The sequence below is a fragment of the Humulus lupulus genome, chromosome 1 (genome assembly GCF_963169125.1).
Source record: "Humulus lupulus chromosome 1, drHumLupu1.1, whole genome shotgun sequence".
Lineage (NCBI taxonomy): Eukaryota > Viridiplantae > Streptophyta > Magnoliopsida > Rosales > Cannabaceae > Humulus > Humulus lupulus.
Window position 1 is genome coordinate 60,327,688 of NC_084793.1, and position 23,703 is coordinate 60,351,390.

The following is a 23,703-nucleotide window of genomic DNA, read 5'->3' on the forward strand; positions in this document are numbered from 1 at the left end:
GATGGGTCTGACACATATCTATGCAGCATCGAGATGTGGAACTCATTGTGACTATCTGCTAGAGCTGGCGGTAGGGCTAATCTATATGCAACTGCTCCCACTTTGTCCAATATCTCAAAAGGACCTATAAACCTGGGACTAAGCTTGCCTTTCTTCCCGAACCGCTTCACACCTTTCATAGGAGATATCCTTAAGAAGACTTGATCTCCGACTTTGAATTCCACATCACGTCTCTTGGCATCGGCATAACTTTTTTAATGACTTTGAGCAGTGAGCATATGCTTTCTAATCAGCACTGCTACATCCTGAGCTCCTCTAACAGCTTTGATTCCAAGTAGTTTCCTTTCTCCTACCTCGTCCTAATGCAACGGCGATCGACCCTTCTTCCATAAAGTAGCTTGTAGGGTGCCATCCCGATTGTTGATTGGTAGCTATTGTTGTAGGAGAATTCTATCAGCGGCAAATACTTACTCCAAGATCTTGATGTAAAACACCAATCCTCTATCGAATACTATTGTCTTAGAGATTCTATGCAGTCGTACTATTTCTTGGACTTAAACGTCTGCGTATTGATCTGCTGTGTACGAAGTCTTAACAGACAGGAAATGAACTGACTTGGTTAATCTATCTATTACTATCAAAGTCGAATCATGCTGCTTACTTGTTCGTGGAAGTCCTGTCACAAAATCCATGGCTATATCGTCCCATTTCCATTCTGGAATACTAAGTGGTTACAATAAGCCTGCAGGCCGCTGATGTTCCGCTTTCACTTGCTGGCATACTAAGCATTTAGACACATATTCTGCTACGTCTTTCTTCATTCCTGGCCACCAATATAATACTTTAAGGTCTTGAGTCATCTTGGTCGACCCTGGGTGAACTGAGTATGGGGTATTGTGCGCTTCTTGTAAAGTCTTCATCATAATCCCCTTGATCATTTAGCACGCATACCCGATCCTTATATCTTAATAACCCCAATCCTGATATTGAGAAATCTATGGCCTTGCCTTCTTTTAACTTCATTCATATGTGCTACTAATATGTCATCATGCCCTTGCCCAATCCGTATATTTTTTAACAGGCTTGACTGGATGGACAAGTTAGTCAGGTTACCAATGACTACTTCTATTCTAGCATTGATCAGCTCCTGCTATAGCGGCTTTTCTATTCTAACTAATCATGCTAGACTTCCGTAATTCTTCCTACTTAGTGTTGGGAAAACTTATACAGGATCTTTATTTATTTTCATGTATATCTAATATTAAACAAATTTTTACAAGATAGCCTAAAACATGTTTCTAAAATTGAATTCAAAGAGAAACAAAGAATAGAATACTTACAGTATACGCAACGGAATTAAAGAGTCCTTCCTTCAGTTTCTCTAACTCTTGTATCCTCTCTGTCGCAGAGTATTATCAAGAAACTGAACTGATCTTCTATTTTCTTCATAGTCTTCCAATGTATCCTTAGAATCACCTAGACTAGCGTGGATAATTCTCAACACATGAGATAGATATAGAGAGAAGAAGAAGAGAAAATAACAAATAGGCTTAGAAAAGGACTTGTGTTTAGAGAGAATCTAAAACTATCAGAAAACCAATGATTAAACGTATCTGTCGTCTCAGAAATCTTAACTGATGACTTCTCTCTAAGCACTCCTTTTATAGACTCAATTAGTCCATTTAATTTAATTAAAAAATCAATAAAATAATAGTCATTTTAAAGCCCTAGGTCGAAATTATCATGGGCTTTAGGCCCGTGAAATTTCTCATTTGATTATAAGCCCATTGGACTTAAAATCAAGGCATGTATTATATTCTATTGATTTATTTAATTAAATAAATATTTAAATCCTTTATCAAATTAATTATTTATAATTTGAACCTTGATTTACACTTATTTATTAATTTAGATACCAATTTATCTTAATTAATAAATCTGCCATAAATTCTCTTTTCTTCTCAAAATTACATAACACTGTGAAACTATCCAAAATTGACCTGGTCAACTTTGATAATTCTAATTGATAATTAAATCAATTAATTGAGACTATCTAGATGATTTTATCCAAGGTTCAATGAGGACCATGGGCCTATGAAATCAAGCTCCAATAAGTTATCATAAATCTAACAAATAAATTTACTGACTTATTAATTCCTCATGACTCCACTATAGAATCAAAATTGCACTCTTGAATTCATAGAACGCTCTATAAAAAATATAGATACGCTATTAATTATCCATTGTTACAGCCATAATTTTCACTCAATCCTCTATAGATGGTCTACAATGAGATAGGACTAAAATATTGTTTTACCCCTCATTGTATTTTATCCTTAAAACAATTAGTTCATTGTAAATGATATTTCAGTAAACTAATTTAATTACTAAAATGAGATCTCTATCATTTAACACCTTGAACCAAACTAAAAGGAAACTATTGTTTCACTTCTTCATCAGAAGCTATAGATGTTCATATCTATGATTAACACTCCCACTCAATTATACTATTGAGTTCCCAAGATGTAAGTATGGGCTAGTACGTAGCGTAAGCTGGTAACGAACAAGTCAAAGAACTCAAATAATACAATCAGTTAGAATACTAACCACTCAGAATTGAGATTGAATTGACATATGGTCAACTATATGATATGACTAGAATAGATAATAACGGTATGTTTACTTATCTTATCAACTGTCAATGTCGGTCATGTTCGATGTAACAAATACATCTGATCTTATCTACTTTGCTAATGTTCTGGAAAGAACATAACACTGTGATGTGTAAGTAGATCATATCGTAGATTGGCAAGTCAGTGTAAATCCTATGCACTGACTAATCTTAGGACTAACTTATTTTGAACATATAATCATATTTATATTCCACTGTGATTATGTCACTATAAATATGATTAGCTATATGCTCGGGATTTAATAGAAGTTTATATTAAACAAATAATCATGAAAATAAAACATGTGAGCAAAGTGATTGACCAAGTCAAAAAATGATTTCTATTCTTTTATTGATAATAAAATGAGATTACAAAGAATTTGGGTTTTAATTAGGGCATAAAACCTCAACAAACTCCCACTTGCACTAATTGAAATTAATGCCTTAATTCTACTAATCTCATTTCCTTGATATGCTTATCAAATGTAGCTTCTGGTAGTGTCTTTGTAAATGGATCCGCAAGATTGTCTCTAGTTGCAATCTTCATAACCTTCACATCTCCCCTGGCCACATATTCTCGAATAATGTGATACTTCCTTTCTATATGCTTACTCTTCTCGTGACTTCGAGGTTCTTTCAAGTTGGTTATCACTCCTGTATTGTCACAAAACAACACAACCTGTTTATCTATTTCTGGAATAACACCAAGATCTTAATAGAACTTCTTTAGCCAGACTATTTCCTTAGTTTCTTCTGACGTGGCTATGTACTCAACCTCCATGGTGGAATCTGAGATTGCAGACTGTTTTACACTTCTCCAAATCACAGCTCCACCCCCAAGAGTAAACACCACTCCAGAAGTAGACTTCCTGTCATCGACATCAGTCTGAAAATCTGAATCGGTGTAGCCTACAGGGTTCAGAACACCACCCTTGTATACTAACATATAATCCCTAGTCCATCTCAAATACTTCAGGATATGCTTAACTGCTATCCAACGTTCCGGTCCTGGGTTTGACTGATACCTGCTCACTACTCCCATTGCATAGCGGATATCTTGTCTAGTACACAACATAGCATACATCAGACTTCCAACTGCAGATGCGTACGGAACTTTTCTCATTGCATCTTCCTCTTCAAGAGTCTGGGGAGACTGCTTCTTTGAAAGATGAATTCCATGGCGGAATGATAGATTCCCTTTCTTGGAATTTGTCATTGAGAAACGTTCAAGCACTTTATCTATGCAAGCTGCTTGAGATAGAGCTAAAAGTTTGTTCTTTCTATCCCTGAAGATCTGGATACCTAGAACATAACTTGCTTCACCCAAATCCTTCATCTAGAATAGAGTGCTCAGCCAATTCTTCACATCTGATAATTTCTTAACATTGTTTCCAATGTGTAAGATATCATCTACATAAAGAACCAAGAATACAACTATTTGATTTGCCTTCAGTTGGTAAACACAGGGCTCATCAATATTTTGTTCAAAGCCATAGGTTTTGATTATTTCATCAAACCTAAGATTCCAGGAACGAGAAGCTTGCTTAAGTCCATAGATGGACCTATTCAACTTGCAAACTTTTCCTTCTTGTCCAGCTACTTTAAATCCTTCTGGTTGATCCATATAAATGACTTCGTCAAGCTTTCCATTAAGGAAAGTTGTCTTGACATCCATTTGCCAGATCTCATAGTCGAGAGCGGCTGCTATGGATAGGAGGATGCGAATGGATTTGAGCATAGCTACTGGACTAAAAGTTTCCTCATAGTCCACGCTTTCTCTTTGGGTATAACCCTTTGCCACTAATCAAGCTTTATAAGTCTCGATATTTCCATCAACACCTCGTTTCTTCTTGTAGATCCACTTGCACCCAATGGCCCTAAAGTCACTAGGTGGTTCCACAAGATCCCAGACTGAATTTTAGTACATGGACTCCATTTCCTGTTTCATGTCTTTGAGCCATAGTTCCTTTTCAGGGCTAGCCATTGCCTCTTTGAAAGACAATGGATCATCATCACTAGTGTTACCAACAACCATATTGGTTTCACCATCCAAAACATAGTGAACTGGGTTCCTAGAAACCCTCCCACTACGACGAGGCTCCGTGACTGTTTGCTCAGGAACAGTGGTACTTTCTTCATTTGAATCGACTTGCGTCGATTGGACGTGAAGAGTAGGAATTTCATCATCAACTCGCGTTGATGACGATGGAACATTGGTTGGAGTCAATTCTTTAACCATCTCCTCTAAAACAACTTTGCTGCGAGATTTAAAGTTCTAGACATAGTCATTTTCCATAAAAGTAGCATTTGTAGAAGTAAACACTTTCTTTTCTGAATGACTATAGAAAAGTCCACCCCGAGTACCTTTAGGATAGCCAACAAACATGCAAACTTCTGTTTGCGGTTCTAGCTTTGCCTCCTTTTTCCTCCACACGTGAGTGGGGACACCCTTAGATTCTATAATGGCATAAACTAGGTTCACGACAATTCCAGTGTTCTAAAGGTGTTTTGGGGATGGATTTTGACGGTTTCAATTGGATGTCCCCATAACGAAGTTGGTAGAGTTGAGTAACTAAGCATGCATCTAACAATTTCCAATAAAGTTCTGTTCCGGCGTTCCGCTACACCATTTTGTTGTGGAGTACCTGGGGCAGTAAGTTGTGATAAAATCCCAAGTTTAGTTAAATGATCTTGGAACTGCATATCCAAATATTCTCCACCCCTATCAGATCGCAAGATCTTTAATGTTTTACCTAATTGGTTCTGAGCCATTACTAGGAATTCTTGAAACTTTAAAATGTTTCTCACTTCCTATGCATTAGGTAAAGACAAGAGTATCTAGAGTAATCATCAATGAAAGTGACGAAATACTCAAAACCACCCCTGGCTTGTACATTCAAAGGTCCACAAACATCCGAATGCACAAGACCAAGTGGTTCTTTGGCCCTATCACCATTTGCAGAGAATGGACGCTTGGTGAGTTTGCCTTCTAGACAAGATGCACAGATAGGTAATTCACCTAAGCTGAGCTCCCTCAGAGATCCATCCTTTGTAAGTCTTTGAATCCTATCATAGTCAATGTGACCTAGTCTCAAGTGCCATAAATATGTCATATTATCGTTATCGGTCTTTTGACATTTATTGGTCCTAGGTTTAGCTACTTTGAATAAATCATTATTAAGAGTGAGGGGTTCGTTAGGTCTCATAATATAAAGCCCGTTTTCCAAACATGCAATACAAAATTGTGATCCATTGAAAGAAATAGATATATTAAAACTTGTGAAAGTCATAACAAATCGTTCTAATTGCAACATGGAAACTAAAATTTGGAATAAAAAATACATCTTTTAAAATTAAGTATTTATTTCCGAACTTCAGACAAGCTATTCCTCTAGCTTGGACCTTAACGAACGTTCTGTTCCTAACTCTAAGCTTTAAGCCGCCTTCGTTCACTTCCTCCCACGATTCAAGAAGTTGTAAAGAGTTACAAACATGGTTGGTAGATCCAGAATCAATAATCCAAATGGATTTATCATTCTCTAAAACACTTGTTTCTAAGATAAATAAACTATAATCATTACCTTTGTTTTTTGCTGCTAGAAACTTTGGGCAATCTCATTTCCAATGCCCCTTCTCTTTACAGTGAAAGCACTTATCTTTACCTTTCTTGTTTTTCTTGTTCTTCCCCTTAGGCGTCTGTGCACTTGGTTGTGCACTCGACTTTAGAGCCTTTGCAGGCTTGGGGTTGTTATTTTGTCCATTCTTCCTCTTGTTTCCAGCTTTCAAAGATGAAGCTTGGTTAGCTTCAGCCTTAGCTGGATCAGCAGCAACATCAGTAGTCTCATTTTCACTTCCTTTACTAAGTTCAATAATCTGTAGCTCGTTCATGAGCTGCGTCATACCATAGTTGAGTTGAGCACGAACGTGCAGACACGGTGCCTTCCGAGAATTTACGGTGCCATCACGAACGTGCGGAGACAGTGCTATCCAAGCATTTACGGTGCCATCACGAACGTGCGAACACAATGCTCATTCTGGGTATTCCTCAATCATGATGAATTCAGAGTTGTCACCAATCAACTCTATGTTGATATTCTGCTTCCAATTATGGAAGTTTTGTCCAATGAGTTTCTCCATCGAAAGTTGAGAAAGGATGGGAGTAGACACGAACACTACTTAGCTTAAAATTACAAATTATCAATAAAATAGAAACCAATCACATTTTCTCAATAAAACTTCTATTCACACATATTTCAAGAAATAGCACAACATATACCAAAAATATGTAAGATATGAGAAAAAATACCAAAAACAATCATATCTCTATTTCTTTAGGTTTTTAAACTAATCTATGATAACCATGTCCCGGTTGGCGAGAGTCAAAAATACCACTAGTTAAATAGAGTTGTAAACTCATTTAATAATGGACACCATTATTAACAACCTACTATTCGATCAAAATAAGAAAACAAAATCTCTTATTTTATGAGCTAGACCCACGGTTTCAATAATCATAGATTTAGTCCTAGTAGTCACCGTAGGGGTGAGTCTAGTAGAATTTGACCTATAATTATCTATCTTTCGAAATCTAACCTTGTCAAAATAACTAATGAACACCTTCCGTAGGGGGACGAATCAAAGCGTCTCGAGGCCCTATTAAGCTATTGACTATGTTAAACCAACGGTGGAGATCGAATATAATTCTTAAAATAAGCTCATTATAAAATTTAAAAAATTGTATTTTTATTATTTATTTTTAGAAAATTAATGACTATGGTTTTCCCAAAAAAATTAAACAGATTAATTTTTTTTAAAACCAGAGTCCTATAATTTCTTATTTATTCTAAAGTGTCACATTGAAACAAATTCAATTAATTTAGAATTAATTTGTTGCTAATCATTATTTAGGTTTAACTAATATAATGAACCTATACAATTAAGTACAACTCAAGTAAATGGGCCTTAATAATTGGGCTTGTATGGAGGAGGGTTGGGTCCAGTATGTCGTTCCCACTACAAAGACCCCCTATCTTCCATACAAGGTCCAAAAGACAGGAATTTAAACCTTCGTTTTATTAATTGATTAGGCCCACTATAGTCATGCAAAGGAAATGGGCCTTCACAAGTGGAATCATCCACAAGAGAGGAATTTAAACTTTACATTTTCTAATGGGCCCAAATAAAACCTATCATTTTATGAATATTTTATTTGGAAAAATACCATATATATAACAAACATATGGGCCAATATATGCATTTAAGCCCAATTGCAAAAATACCACATATAGTGCAAACAGACATGCTATAATTGGATGGGCCTAATCATGTTACTATATGAGAAATTCTATGAATTTATGCAAAAATACCACAATTTATTTCATTTACAAAAACACCACAATTAATTATCTATAATTTATCAAAAAAATCAAATTAATTAAATTTTTTACAAAAATAAGTCAATTTAAATAAAATTTATCAACAATTAACAATCGTTGATTTAAATTTCATTTATCAACAATCAACTTGGTTTTAGGTCAATTTGATAAAAAAAATATTAATTTAATTTAAATAGGATTTATCACCAATTAACCAAAGTTAATTTAAATCTCATTTATTAAAAAAATATATTTTATTAATTGGCTGAAAAAAAAATTGACGTTTTTCAAAATTTAACCAATTTTAAATTTTAAAATAAATATCTTAACTATTTTCCAAAAATATCTTGTGTTGTTACAACTATTAGCTAATATTTTAACCATTTAAAATATATATATATAAATTGTTATAACAACCCTAAAATATCTCAAAATAGTTAAAAAAATTCAAATATCCATAAAAATATCTAACTAACAATATTCAAATTTCAAATAATTTACATATTAAAAACTATAGAATAAAAAGATATTAATATTTTCAAATAAAGATTTAATAAAAAAATCAACAATTTAAATGAAAATATCTTAAATATCTCATATGATAATTCTAATATTTTAATATATTAAAAGATTTAAAATTAAGTTGTTAGTCTATTTTTAAATTTGAATTTGAATCTTTATAGAAAATATCTAATTATTGAAATCTCAACTAACAAAAATATCTTATTTAAAAAAAAAAAATTTAAATGATAAAACAAAAAAGATATTTTTGGTTTTGATTATAAATAATAAATATCCACAATTTTAATTTTCTTTAATTTAAAAAAATTTTAAAATTTTTTTGGATGAATAGTACACGTCGATACTATTCACCGTGGCTGGTGCGCGTGGGCGCGCGCGGGTGCACGCAGGTGGCGCGCAGGCTCGCGCGGGGGTTCGCGCGGGCGAGCGCGCACGCATGGGGAGCCAAGCCAAAATTTTTCCAAATATTTTTTTGAGCAATTTTTCAAACCAAAACCATTTTCTAATTAATTTTTAACATGTTTTATACAAAATAAAGCATATATAAAATTTAATAGCATAGAAAACAAAACAAAATAACCAAAAAATTGCTAATAATCACATAAAATCAATATGCTTCATAGAAACATGAAAACCATCCAATTATTCAAACATATCAAATAATCCAATTTTAAACATGTTCATGCATGAAAATAAAGATTACCAAAGTCTCTGAGGCCAGTTGTTGGATTAGCTTATACAGGATCTTTATTTGTTTTCATGTATATCTAATATTAAACAAATTAATACGAGATAGCCTAAAACATGTTTTTAAAATTGAATTCAAAGAGAAACAAAGAATAGAATACTTACAGTATATGCAGCGGAATTATAGTGTCATTCCTTCAATTTCTGTAACTCTTGTATCCTCTCTGTTGCAGAGTATTGTCAAGAAACTGAACCGATCTTCTATTTTCTTCACAGTCTTCCAATGTATCCTTAGAATCACCTAGACTAGTGTGGGAAATTCTCAACACATGAAATAGATATAGAGAGAAGAAGAGAAAATAACAAATAGGCTTAGAAAAGGACTTGTGTTTAGAGAGAATCTAAAACTATCAGAAATCCAGTGATTAAACTTATATGTCGCCTCAGAAATCTTAACGGATGACTTCTCTCTAAGCACTCATTTTATAGATTCAATTAGGTCATTTAATATAATTAAAAAATCAATAAAATAATAGTCATTTTAAAGCCCTAGGTTGAAATTATCATGGGCTTTAGGCCTGTGAAATTTCCCATTTGATTATAAGCCCATTGGACTTAAAATCAAGGCCTGTATTATTTTCTATTGATTTAATTAATTAAATAATTATTTAAATACTTTACCAAATTAATTATTTATAATTTGAACCTTGATTTAAACTTATTTATTAATTTAGATACCAATTTATCTTAATTAATAAATCTGCCCTAAATTCTCTTTTCTTCTCAAAATTACATAACTCTGTGAAACTATCCAAAATTGACCTAGTCAACTTTGATAATTCTAATTGATAATTAAATCAATTAATTGAGACTATCTAGATGATTTTATCCAAGGTACAATGGGGACCATGGGCCTATGAAATCAAGCTCCAATAAGTTATCATAAATCTAACAAATAAATTTACTAATTTACTAATTCCTCGTGACTCCACTATAGACTCGGAATTGCACTCTTGAATTCATAGAACGTTCTATAAAAAATATAGAAACACTATTAATTATCCATTGTTACAACCATAATTGTCACTCAATCATCTATAAACAGTCTACAATGAGATAGGACTAAAATACCGTTTTACCCCCTCATTGTATTTTATCCTTAAAACACTTAGTTCATTGTAAATGATATTTCAGTAAACTAATTTAATTACTGAAATGAGATATTTATCGTTTAACTCCTTGAACCACACTAAAAGGAAAACCATCGTTTCAGTTCTTCATCAGAAGCTATAGATGTTCATATCTATGATTACTACTCCCACTCAATTATAATACCGAGTTCCCAAGATGTAAGTATGAGCTAGTCCGTAGGGTAAGCTAGTAACGAACAAGTCAAAGAACTCAAATAATACAATCAGTTAGAATACTAACCACTCAGAATTGAGATTGAATTTACCTATGGTCAACTATATAATATGACTAGAATAGATAATAACGGTATGTTTACTTATCTTATCAATTGTCAATATCGGTCCTGTCCGATGTAACAAATACATCTGATCTTATCTACTTTGCTAATGTTCTGGAAAGAACATAACACTGTGATGTGTAAGTAGATCATATCGTAGATTGGCAAGTCAGTGTAAATTCTGTGCACTGACTAATCTTAGGACTAACTTATTTGAACATATAATCATATTTATATTCCACTGTGATTACGTCACTAAAAATATGATTAGCTATATGCTCGAGATTTAATAGAAGTTTATATTAAACAAATAGTCATGAAAATAAAACATGTGAGCAAAGTGATTGACCAAGTCAAAAAATGATTTCTATTCTTTTATTGATAATAAAATGAGATTACAAAGAATTTGGGTTTTAATTAGGGCATAAAACCCCAACACTTAGCGCATTAGCAACTACATTTGCCTTGAGGCGTAGGCTATCACCTTATTGTTCTGCATCAGCACACAACCCAATCCTTTCTTCGACGCATCGCAATAGACTACAAACTTATCATTGGGTGTCGGTACATAAAGTACTGGTGTTGAGCATATCCTTAAGCAACTGGAAACTCTCTTCACACTTATCAGTCCAGTTGAACTGTTGCTGTTTCCGGGTTAGGTTGGTAAACGGAGTGGCTATCTTAGAAAAGCCTTCTACGAACCTCCAATAATAACCTGCTAGTCCCAGAAAACTTCTTACCTTAGACGCATTCTTTGATCTTGGCCAATCTTTACAACCTCTACCTTAGATGGGTCTACTGCAACTCCTTCCTTGGATACTATGTGCCCGAGAAACGTTACTTGCGAAAGCCAAATTTCGCACTTTTTAAACTTGGCGTAAAGTTGATGCTCCTTTAGTCGTAACAAGATCAACCTTAAATGTTCCTCATGTTCGACTTCATCCTTTGCGTACACCAAGATATTGTCGATGAAATAATCCATAAAGACCCTATTCATTAAATCAATAAACGCGGCTGGAGCGTTGGTAAGACCAAAAGACATAACTAGATACTCGTAATGTCCAAAACAAGTTTTAAAAGCCATCTTGGGATTATCCTCTTCCTGTACTTTGAGCTGTGATACCCAGTCCATAGATCAATCTTTGAAAACACGGTTGCCCCTCAGAGTTGATCAAACAAGTCGTCAAGTCGGGGTAACGGGTACTTATTGTCAATTGTCACCTTATTCAGCTTGCGATAATCTATACACATATGCATACTTCCGTCCTTCTTATTCACAAATAGAGTTGGTGCTCCCCATAGCGAATGGCTCTATGCCCGGTACTAGTTCGATTATGAAGTCTATCTCCCGTGTCGGCTGCAATCCTGCTAGTTGCCAGGAAATACCTCTGGTAATTCCTTTACAATGTGGAAGTCTCCAACTTTTAGTGGTGTTTCCTTTACTTTAAGCGTCAGCTTCTCCCTGGGTTAAGGCAAGGACTCTGGCAGGAACCATCTTGCTGTCCCTTTTCTCCTCTGGCTTGAGCTGGGGACATTGGCTCCTTTGGTGACCTTCCTGACCACAGTTGAAGCATCCTTTGGTGTTTGTACAGCACTCACCAGGATGTTTCTTTTGGCACTTAGCACATTGCGAGTATTCTACATAACCCAGCCTATTATCTCCATTGTTCGTCCGTGCCCTTTATCGTTATTGGACTGCTTATTGTCAGGATGCCTTCTTTTCTGACCATTACTATTGTTGTTGCTAGACTGATGGCTATTGTTGTGGTTGTTCTGACCATTCTGAGGTTGACTCTACTATTTAGGCTCAGGTTTACTAGCTTCCTCTTTACTAACATTCACCTGAAGCCTTTTCTACTTCTATAGCCGTTTCTAAAACATCGACGTAAGTAGTGGTTCCAGGATTTGTGTAATGCCCTGAAATCCCTAATACAATTTAATGGCTGGATTAGTAGGCCGAGAGGGCCATAACTGTTTAATTATGCCATTAAATGATAATATGCATGTTTATGTGAATTATATTATAATTTGATGTTATATGCATGCATGTGGGTCCACATTTGATTATTATGACATTTTGGTAATTTGGCCCGTTGAGGGCATAATTATATATTTGTATGCATGTCGGTGACATATTGTTGAGACCACATTATAATGTGGGTTTGTTCGAGCTATTCGACATGAGACGATAATGGAATATTAATTAGCGGTCTAGTCATAACAGGTTTAAGTTCAGAGCTCGAGGTGAGTCTCAGGGTGATTTTAATGATTAAAGAATTACCGGGAATTAAAGGGTAATAGGTTATGAATTATTGGTGTTTGAGATTATTGTGAATAGCGAGAATTGGAGAGCATTAATTATGATTGACGAGATAGGTGGGAAATACCAATTTTGTCCTTGGGAGCCTTTAGAAACCCTTAATTGACCTAAGGGTGTTTTGGTCTTTTCACCCCTAGGATTGATATACGCCATTTTAGGCTGTGAAAGAAGAGAAAAACAGAGTATCACTTGAAGCTTCTCCCGTACCTTCTTTCCTTCAGCTTTCTTTGTGATTTTTGAGCCATTCTTGAGGATTCAAGCTTGGGAAGTAAGGCTTGGGAGTTTGGGAGAGTGTTCCACCATTGAAGAGCATCATAATCTCAGTTTGAGGTAAGTTTCTAGCCATTGAATTTCCTGGTTTGCCCTGTTTTAGTTCTGGATTTCAGTTGGGATTCCTAGGATGGATGCTTGGTTTTGTTGGGAGTTTTGGCTAGGGTTCTTATGGTTGTGATGTTTGGGGTTTGTGAGGATGGCTTTTGGGTTCATTTGGCATTAAAAATGGGATTTGGAAGCATTGGAATCGAGTTAGAACTGAAGGAGTCGAAGAAGGAAGTTTCAGGGGGAAACTAGTCTGGGGGTACCGCTACAGCGCCCATCAGAGGGCATTATAGCGCTACACATGATGGTTGTTGGGCGGTTGGTGGTTCTGAGTATAGCGCTGGGGCGCTAGGGAGCAGCGCTGTAGCGCTACTCTGTTCCTCTAGAATTCCGTTTTGAGTGTTTTTAAGGGTTTTTGGCTCGGGGTTTCGATCCTTAAGGCCTGGGATCGAATCTACTCACCGTGTGGGCATGTTTCGAGGTCCCAAGAGTGGGGTTTAGGTTAAGACCCTTTCAATGTTGATTTTCATTAATGGAGGTTATGATTGGTTATGATTAGGTAACCACTAAGGAATCAAAAAGGGTCGATCGTTCTCAAGAGTCGTTCTTGTTTTATTTCTCGCTCGAACCTGAGGTAAGAAAACTACACCCTGTGTAAATGACATGCGTGATTGTTGTTGAGGCATGTTGGTTGATAAATTTGGACATTGATTGCACATTAAATGCTAGCGGATGTTGTTTACTTGTGTATTGCACTGATTAGTCAGGGACAACACTGGTCGCGTATCACTGACCTAAAGAGTCAGAAACGGCATAAGCGTCCTAAACGCAGTGCCAAGTGAAGATTAGATCTAATCGATATCATCATTGAATGACTCTAAGGCATTAACGCTGGACCGACCCTAAGGTTGATGAAACTTATAAGCGCTTGGCTAGTCTAAGACTAGTTACTTAGAGCCAGGGCCTAAGGCCTCGGTGACTGCTTGTCACATGGCTAGGGAACAGAGCTCCATGGTTATGACTCTATGGTCATAAGGTAGGTTATGTTGGTGACTAGTCATCATGCACCTAACCTGTTTAAGTTAGTGAAAGGTTCACTTATCTGTTAATCCCGGTGACCCTATCATCACATGACTAAAGGGAGTTGCACCCATCTTAGTGACTTTTCCTCTGTCACTTACCTATTTTGGACTGAAAGTCCTAAATGATTATTATGATCATTGTTGATATTATATCATGCTATATTGTGTTTTCTTTCTAGGCCTTGGCTCACGGGTGCTATGTGGTGCAGGTAAAGGGAAAGAAAAGCTCACCCAGCCTTGAGTGGAGAGCTTAGGTGATGATGTGTACATATGTGGCCGCTTGACCACCACGGCCAAGGAGTTCTCAGAGGAACTAGGGGTTTACCCTATTTTTGTCGCTTAGGTCAGCGGGTTTGTAAATTTGGAACAGTAATGACCATTTTGAGATGTAAATAACTTGTAAACGTTTTGATGGGCCTATGAACAGTTTTATGTATTAAATAAAATACACCCTTTCCTTTTTATTGGTTTTCCACCCTAGCCTATTAATAACACTTAGATGCACGTTTTTAACCAACGGACTTAGGTAGCGAGTCAAATTTCTAGTTCACCGTAATTGTTCTAGGGTAACCAGGGCGTTACAATTTGCTAGCTTAACCCCTAACTCAATCTTTGATCTAAGTCCTCTAACGAACTTGGTAACCCTCAAAAAGTCTGTTGGAACCATCTCTGGTGCAAACTTGGCTAATCTGTCGAACTGCCGAGCATATTCTACTATCGTCAAGTTGCCTTGCTTCAAACTAGCGAACTCCTCGACCTTTGTAGCGATGACTGCCGAGTTGTAATACTTCTTATGGAACAACTCCACAAATCTTGTCCATGTCATGGTGGTGACATCGTTAGTCTACTGAACTAAGTCCCACCATATTCTAGCATCCTTCTTAAGCAGAGACAAAATGCAGGATATGCGGTCCGCGTTGCCAAGATTCATATGCGCTAGGATCGTCTCTACATTTCTGAGCCATTCTTCTGCCTCAAAGGGGTATGTTGTCCCTTCAAAGTTTGTACTGTGTTGCTTACGAAACTGCTCATAGATTGGATCCATGTGTTGAGCTAGGTATGGCGCATGGTTCGCCATTGGCCATCCCCCATAAAGACCTACTTGATGGGGTACTTGAGCCATTTGTTGAGGCTGAGGCTGTGGTTGCGGTGGAGGCGGAGGCTGAGGCTAAGGCTGAGTTTGTTGTCATTGTTGCTGTAGTAATTCCCCCACTTGTTGTCGCAGTCTTGCAATTTATGCGGTGTTGTCAACCAGCGGTAGCTGCAGTGCGCTTTGGTTGGTGGTAGAACGCACTACCCTTCTGCGAATAGGAGGGGCTTCATTTCTCTCAGGAGCGATGTCGGAGGCATCGACATTCGTGCGTGCAGACCTTCTGAGCGACATCTTCAACAAAGTTCTAATAGTCAAGAAAACATATTAGAACTTACCCTAATAGGCTCTAAGGAAAAACTTATTCTAAGTAAACATAACTCGGACCTATTAATTATGACTTCTTATGAAAAGAATTATATAAGCCTTCTTTGTAATTAGGGTGTGTTTCTAAACCTTAAAAAAAATAAGCCATCTGTTATCTAAAAAACTGGCGTAGATGACGTGGCAAGTGATTCCTGGACACGTGGCTGACACTTGGAGGAACTCTGCTAGGATATCGACCAGAAGACAAATTATAAGCAGTAAGCAGCCGAAGTTTACCTGCGACCAGCTTGGTCGCAGGTTCTGCATGCTTCATGACGTTTCTATAAAGATCTTGGTAAATCCCGAAATTAACTCCCACAATCTCCTGAGTATCTGATTATTTAGGAGAGAATATCTGTAACAAATTCATGTAACCCCCCTTTGAGCCTATAAATAGAGAAAGATAGCTCAAGGAAGGGACTTTTGGCTTTCGAATTATTGGAGACTAGAGTAATTCTATTTGAGATATTATATTGTTCTTCAGAGGTTAGTGAAACTCATTGAACCCTAGTTCTTTGATCACTCCTTTGGATCTTATATCAATAACAATCTAAGTGGACGTAGGATATTACCAGATCCTGGGGCCGAACCATTATAAAAATCTTGTGTTCTTATTATTTTCGTCATCACGTTCTTTTCAACGCATTCATCCACTCCAAGCGTATTTTGACTCCGTGTCAGTTGACCAAAATCAGGGTCAACATTCTGGTGTTTTCATTGAGAGCTTGACATATCACCGTTGAGAAAACCAATGGCGAAAACTGCAAGGAAAACTGGACAGGCGACCGTTGCTGCACCATCAAACCCGCCTCCTCCTCCTTCTGCAAGCGTGGCTAAGGATGAGCCACATTTGGACTTTGAGGAGGAAGAAATGGATGACGCGACACTAAAGAGTACTCTGGGGGCGTTGCATGAAGAGCTGGCCAATCTAAGGGCTAGTCAGGAAAGTGCTGCCGAAATCATGGCACAGCAGCAACAAGAGATTAAACGGCAGCGCGCGGAGTTAAGTGAGAGGTAGGCGGAGATGGACCGTCGCCAGAGCGAAGCCATGGCAGCCCTCGAGGCAGCCTTGCAATTGGCTAGGAATCAGGCTGCACCTGCCTCGCAGCCTGATCAACCCGCGAATGGGCCACCCCAAAGGGCTCCTAATCCTAGCCCACCTATCCAGCCCTCGAGTCCGCAAAGGCTCGAGCAGCCTCAGGTGCCCCATGACGATGTCCCACTGGACCCTGAAGCACAGCCTCCATCCCAAGCTGGTCGTGGCAATCCCCCACATCAGAGGCAGAATAGGACCGAGCATCAGCCTCGCATTCCTAGACGCCATAGGGGTGACGAGCCGAACCTTCCAAACAGAGGTCAGTATCCTCCGGGTAACAGGAGGAACTCGGAGTTAGGCTCTGCGGTCCGAGCTCCCCCACGGCATGATAATGCACGGGGACATAACGACCAATGCAAGCCACCCTCTAATGCTCGGGACGCTTCAGCCCAGGATGGAAATCGAGGGAACAGTCGATCCCACCATAGCCAATCAAGATTCAGAGATGGCCATGGTTATAATGAGGCCGACTCAGGAAAAGGAAACGTCGGTCGGAGGAATGAAGAAAGTGGTGGAGGCAGGAGCCAGATACCTCAAGATGACCAACCCAACAGACGAGATGCTGGGGGGCAGCCCAAACAAAATAACGTCTTCAACCGGCTCGGAGCTAGCGAGCAGCGGAGAAGAGACGAGGACTTGAGAGATGTACTCAACGATCGCCGCGAGCGGCATGGTGAGAACATCCCCCCAGCAACAGAGGCCACAGCGATTCCTATCGCTGTGCAGGCCCAGATAGATGCCCTCAACCAGGCGGTGCAACAGCTGGTCGGGGGAAGAACATCTTACATCGACCACGACAGGAGAAAAGGCACTCCTTTCGTCCAGAGGATAGCTATGGCAGAGACTCCTGGCATGTTTAAAATGCCTACGCTTCCGAACTTTGATGGGTATGGTGACCCGGTATCTCACGTCAATAAATTTGAGATACAAATGGACATTCAGAAAGTGTCCGAAGATGCTCGGTGCAGGATCTTCCCTGCAACACTTTCTGATGCCGCGCAGGAGTGGTTTTTCAAGTTTCCTCCTGCAAGCATAGTTTCCTGGGAGATGTTCGTAACGGAGTTTTACAGACAGTTTTACGCAGGTCGTGTGCATCCGACCGAGGCAAACCAGTTGGTTGAAATACGCCAGCAAGATGGAGAATCACTCAAGGATTACATCCAGCGCTTTATGCGAGCAGCAGCTGGAGCAAAAACGGTGGGGGACAAAGGCAAAATGATTAGGCGTCGCACCCCCCTCTGGAAAAGCCTCCGAAAGGATGGGGTTAGAACTACCCAGGAATTCTTGGACCGGGCTGGTCGTTACATCAAGCTCGAAGATGCCATTGCCGACGATGGAAAGCCTCCAAGCAAGGATAAGAAGGCTGCCGAGCCCGCCAAAGCCGCCAATGGGTCTAAACCTAACGGCAAGGTCAACGGGAACGGTAACGGCAATGGCAAGAATGGTGGAAAACGGCCACACAATGAGCCTTCCACCTCCGACAATAAACGAGCCAAGGGTAACTATTATGAACCTCGGTTCACTAACTACACTGCCCTAGTTAAGTCTCGGGGAGAGGTTTATCAGGCCACGAATTTCAGTGTGCCTTATAAGAAGCCTGCCCCCATTCGAAAAGATATTTCGAAAAGAGACACTTCCAAGTTCTGTCGTTATCATAACAACTACGGACATGATACCAACGAATGCAACCACCTGAAGGATGAAATCGAGTTCCTTATTAGACAAGGACACTTGAGAAGATACATACGGGCCTTGGGAAATTCCCAACGAGAAGCTCCAGATGGCAATGAGCAAGCGCCCACACGCCAACGCTCGCCACCTTTGTAGCCTGCCCCCGTGACTGGCACACTGTTAACCATTTTTGGAGGCCCGCACCTCTCGGGAAATAGCGGAAAGGCCAGGGAACGATACGCTCGGACTCTGCGCCACGACCAGGACATCGAGATGATGACTATGGAGGACCGCGCGCCAAAAAAGGCTCGGTCAGAAGAGGGTGAAATAACCTTCTCTGATGGTGATGCCCAACATGTCTGGTTCCCACATTTCGATCTGCTGGTCGTCGATATCCAAATGGCCAACATGATGGTGAAGAGAGTGCCGGTCGATACAGGAAGTTCGGTGAATATCCTGTATAAGTCTTCGCTGGAACGCATGAAGTTGTCCGTTAAGGACCTGGAGCCCTGCAACCAGACAATATACGGCTTCTCTGGTGAGGGACTCGCCCCCGCAGGATCAATCAGACTGCCAGTGAGGACAGGTACAGCGCCTGCTACCAGGACATTACTCGCTACTTTTATAGTAGTTGATTGTCCTTCGGCGTACAATGTCGTCATTGGAAGACCTATACTTGTTGATCTACGGGCCGTCACCTCTATGTGGCACTTGGCCATGAAATTCTCGACAGACGCAGGAGTAGGACGCGTATTGGGAAACCAGAGGGAGGCGAGAGAGTGCTACAACGCCTCAGTCGCAAAGGCGAAAAAGGGAACGTCAAAGAGCACTACCTCAGATAGGTTGCAGATGGAAATTGATACGCAAGCCCAATCCGGTGATGAATTCACCAAATAGGGTGTTGCCCAGGATAGAGATCTAGATCCTCGCTTTGGGGATTTTGAAGAGAACGTTGGACCCGTCGAGGACCTGGAAGAGGTCCAACTCGACGAAAAAGACCCGACCAGAGTCGTGAAGGTCGGGAAAAACCTAGAACCAACCACGAAGCATGCACTAGTGGAATTTTTGCGAAAGAACCAGGAGGTCTTTGCCTGGTCGCACAAAGACATGGCTGGGATAGATCGTGCAGTTATCAGCCATGTCCTGAATATAGACAAGACTTTTCCACCCGTGCAACAAAAAAGAAGGCTGCTCGATAAGGATCGACCGAGAGCCTTAAAAGAAGAATTTGAAAGGTTAAAGGAGAATGGGTTCATCAGGGTGGCGTTTTATCCATCATGGGTCTCCAATCCAGTGCTGATTCCCAAGCCTAACGGCAAATGGCGAACCTGTGTGGATTTTACAGACCTCAATAAAGCCTGCCCAAAGGACTGCTTCCCACTCCCTAGAATCGACCAGTTGGTCAATGCTACTGTAGGACACGAGATCCTCTCCTTCATGGCTGCATATTCGGGCTACAATCAGATTAGCATGCATCCCCCTAACGAGGATCACACCAGCTTTTGGACCGATACGGGCTTATACTGTTATAAAGTAATGCCCTTCGGACTAAAAAATGCAGGTGCGACTTACCAGCCGTTAGTTAACCACATGCTCAAAGATTTGATCGGAATAAACATGGAGGTATACGTGGACGACATGCTGGTAAAGTCTAAAAAGGCCGAAGGACATGTGAAGGATTTACAAGAATGTTTTGATGTATTGAACGAATACCAGATGAAGTTAAATCCCCTCAAATGTTCCTTCAGAGTTGGATCAGGGAAGATTTTGGGGTTCATTGTAAATTCAAGAGGAATCGAGGCCAACCCCGACAAGATAAAAGCCCTGATCGACATGAAGTCGCCAAAAAAGATCAAAGATGTACAAAGTTTAACCGGGAGGATCGCAGCCCTAAGTAGATTTATTTCAAAGTCAACAGACAAATGCGTCCCTTTTTTCAATCTACTTAGGGGTAATAAGAAATTTGAATGGACAGGAGACTGCGAGCAAGCTTTCCAGGCCTTAAAAGCCCATATGGCACAGCCTCCCATTTTATCAAAGCCAATCAAAGGAGAAACTTTGTTCATTTACCTGGCGATCACTGAAGTTGCTGCTAGTGCGGTACTCGTACGAGAGGAAAAAGGCGTACAAAAAGCAGTTTACTATGTAAGCAAGAGGTTGATCGGGGCAAAACTGAGATATCCACCCATCGAAAGGTTAGCATATTGCTTAATCCTGGCCTCAAGGAAGCTACGTCCTTACTTCCAAGCCCACCCTATCACAGTTTTAACTGACCAGCCCCTTCGGCAAGTCCTCCAAAAACCAGAGGCGGCTGGGCGCTTATTAAAATGGGCAGTCGAACTAGGGCAGTTCGATATCACATATTCACCACGAGCAGCAGTAAAGGGACAAGTCTTGGCTGATCTTATTGCAGAATTCACCGAACTCCCAGACAGTGAGCAGTGCGAACAACCTAATGTGCCTGAGCCTCAAGATAAAGCTCCTTCGTGGAAGTTATTCACGAATGGATCGTCTAATGAATCTCACGCAAGAGCGGGTGTGATATTGATAATGCCAGAAGGGCATCAATTTCACTACGCCATTAGGTTCGACTTCACCGCATCAAATAATGAAGCCGAATACGAAGCACTCCTCACTGGGTTGAGAATGGCGAAAGACATGAGCATAAAGACGCTTGATATTTACAGTGATTCACAGCTGGTGGTGAATCAAGTTCTAGGGGAATATCAAGCACGAGACCTAAAAATGGTGGCCTACTTGAATAAAACTAGAGACCTGCTAGCCCAGTTCATGAAATATACCCTCCAGCAAATACCGCGGGATCAGAACTCGAATGCAGATGCCTTAGCCAAACTTGCGAGCGCGAAAGATGCAGACACTTTGAACATTGTGCCAGTAGAAAGATTGAGTGAGCCAAGCATACAAGCAATTCAAGCCAATATGGAAGTCCGAATGGAGGATACATGGATGGCGCCTTACTTGGAGTATCTAACAAATGGTGTGCTACCAATAGATAGAAACAAAGCCAAAACTCTACAAAGGCAGGCTGCTAGGTACATACTGGTCGATGGTGTTATGTACAGGAGAGGGTATTCAATGCCACTACTCAGATGCGTTACACCAGAAAAAGCTAAGGAACTAATGAAAGAAGTGTATGAAGGCTTCTGTGGGGATCATACTGGGGGGCAGAGTTTGGCAAAAAAGATTCTAAGGCAAGGCTACTTCTGGCCGACTATGAATGAAGATTCAAAGGAGTTTGTACGAAAATGCGATAAATGTCAAAGGTTCTCCAAAATCCCACGAGCAGCTCCTAACGAGTTGAAACAGATGCAGAGTCCGTGGCCTTTTGCGGTATGGGGGATAGATTTGATTGGATCCCTGCCCACGGGAAAAGGCGGAGTGAAGTACGCAGTTGTGGCAGTCGACTACTTCACCAAATGGGCCGAAGCTGAACCACTTGCTGCCATAACGACCAAGAAAGTTCTTGACTTTGTCATCAAGAACATTGTTTGCCGGTATGGTTTGCCCCGAAAGATTGTTTCAGAAAATGGAACCCAATTTGACAGCGACTTATTCACCGACTTCTGTGAAAGGCACGGAGTTATTAAAAGCTTTTCTTCAGTTGCGTATCCCCAAGCAAACGGGCAGGTCGAGGCCGTGAATAAAACTCTTAAGGACACCCCGAAGAAAAGGCTTGAAGACGCTAAAGGAGCATGGCTAGAGCAGCTGCCTGAAGTCCTCTGGTCGTATAGAACGTCTCACCGAACAGCGACAGGTCATACCCCATTTTCCTTAGCCTACGGATATGAGGCTATGTTACCTGTCGAGTTAGATCCCCCCTCACATCGACGCATAACATACGACCAGGAATAGAATAGCCAACTGATGATGAAGTCCCTAGACTCAATTGACGAAATACGGGAAAAAGCCCAACTCCGAGTTGCTGCGTACCAGCAAAAGGTCGCACGGTACTTTAACTCAAAAGTAAAAGAAAGGAAATTCAACGTCGGTGACTTGGTGCTACGACGAGTTTTCTTGAATACCTGCGACCCCACTGCTAGAGTACTCGGACCTAATTGGGAAGGACCTTACCAGATTGAAGAAGTCCTTCACCCGGGCACCTACAAACTTGCACGCCTAAACGAAGATCTCGTTCCACGTTATTGGAATGGAGAACACATGCGCAAGTATTATCAGTGAACAGTCCTTTTTAAAGGACTGGCTTGTATTAAATTTTACTTTTTACAAGTTTTGCAAAAAGGATTAGCCACGTTGTATGGCTAATCGCTTGTAAATGTAAGATCCTTTTTTAGGATCACTCGTAAAGACATGTTTAGTCCATTTTTAATACGAGATTATAAGGGACTGTGCGCAGCCAGTCATTCTTGCCAACTTTTGTAAATTTATTTTTACAAGTATTTGTTCATTACGTGTGTTGTTTTGCTGTAGTACAAGTATTACGTTTCCAACCGAGCAGAAATGTTCGAACAGGTCATGGTCAAGGCAAGTGACCAAGGACTTAAAGCTCCTCAATCACTTGGGGGGCATATAAGGCACATCGATAGCAAAGCGTACAATGAGGTATGTAAACACATGAACAAAATAAGTGAAAGCATGCTAAGGTACTTAGAGTATTTTTCAAAATTCATATTTTGTTAAATCAAACCAAAGTACTATGCTAAGTTCGGTCATACGGACAGATGTTATAATAAATGAAAATATTATAACATTATAATGCAGTCTTTTACACCGCAAGCATCACTGCTTGGATGTAACTGTTCAAATAAAAGGAAAGTTTGCTGCCCATGCAGCAAATTCAAAAAAGATATATAGTCTTTACATCACGACCCGTAGGTCGTGTAATTAAAGAAAGAAAAAATAAAAAAGTTCAAGAAGCATCAAGAGCAGGAGGGTCTTTATCAACATTCTGATTGGTCGTATCCTCAATGACTCCTCCTTCCTCTACGCCAGCGATGCTTGGGGAGGCAGGGATCCTTGCTCTTTCTTCTTCTTCAGCCAATCGAGCAGTGCAGCGGG